We start from the raw sequence: 1,331 nt of genomic DNA on the forward strand, positions 1-1,331 counted from the left end.
CTCAATTGCACATGGCTTAATGAATGGGAAGGCATGAGTTTTCTCAGCAGCAGCAGGATTTTAGCATGATGTTACTCATCCTGATGGCTGACCTAAGGCTGGAGCTGTGTAAAGGACAGGAAGGTGAGCTGGCACCCTCAGTATGGTTTTGAAAGAAAATGGAGTTTATGTTATTAACTGAGCAGAATTCTTGAGGCTGCCAGTTTTGGAGGCAGACATCTACAACTACCCTGCCTCTTACATTACCTAAATAATTTTTTTTTGCAACCATATCACAGTGCTTTTCTCAGACCCTAAGTTGACTTTGCTCATTCTTAAAATGAACCGTTGCTGGTCCTTTAGTTTCTGCTGAGTTAAATTTGGGAAATAGGATTAACCTGCAGCAGCAGCTTCTCCCTGAAAAGAGTCTCATGCTGCTTGTAGAGTTCCTGGATTGCTTTAGTCTTATATTGTTAAATTATTTCTTTGTATGAGCTTGTTCCCAACCCTTTCCAGGAACTTCTGCCTTCATCTTCCCAGCACTCTTTTTTGTTAGTTTATTTTCCTACCAAATATGGTATTGGGATGAACAAGTAGAAATCTTTTACCGAGACTGTACATGTCTATGAGAGAGGAAATGGAATTAATAGCCTATATAATGGAGGAATGCTTCATTTAGTATGATTTAGCTACTCAAGGACAAGTTCATGCCCTTTGTCTAAATCTTTTCAAATTAAACTCAGGAGAAAATTAATCGCAGTTATCACAGCTGTTCTGTTTATCTTTCAGGTGACATTTATTAATTCTTCCATCTTATTTTATGTGTGGCCATATTGGTTAGTATTTTAGGACTCAGTATTTGAAATTAACCTCAAGTATTTCACACATTCAGTAAAGCACAGTTCTTAATGGTATTACTTGTCTGAATAACTGTTGGCAGAATTACAACCCCAGGTCTCAATAGGAATGGAAATGGGATAGTTAGACTACTTTTATTTTAGAATAGCATGGGCCAGCGGGTCAAGGGAGGGGATTCTGCCGCTCTGCTCTGCTCTGGTGAGACCCCACATGGAGTGCTGCATCCAGCTCTGGGGTCCTCAGCACAGGAAGGATGTGGACCTCTTGGAGTGAGTCCAGAGGAGGCCACAGAGTTGATTAGAGGGAAGGAGCACCTCTCCTCTGAGGAAAGGCTGAGAGAATTTGGACTGTTCAGCCTGGAAAAGAGAAGGCTTCAGGGTGACCTGATTGTGGCCTTCCAGTACCTGAAGGGAGCCTACAAGAAAGATAGGGTGAGACTATTTACGCGAGCATGTAGTGACAGGACAAGGGGACATGCATTCAAACTGAAAGAG

This window comes from Corvus brachyrhynchos, unplaced genomic scaffold, assembly GCF_000691975.1.
Source record: "Corvus brachyrhynchos isolate BGI_N302 unplaced genomic scaffold, ASM69197v1 scaffold14, whole genome shotgun sequence".
In the NCBI taxonomy this organism is placed as follows: domain Eukaryota; kingdom Metazoa; phylum Chordata; class Aves; order Passeriformes; family Corvidae; genus Corvus; species Corvus brachyrhynchos.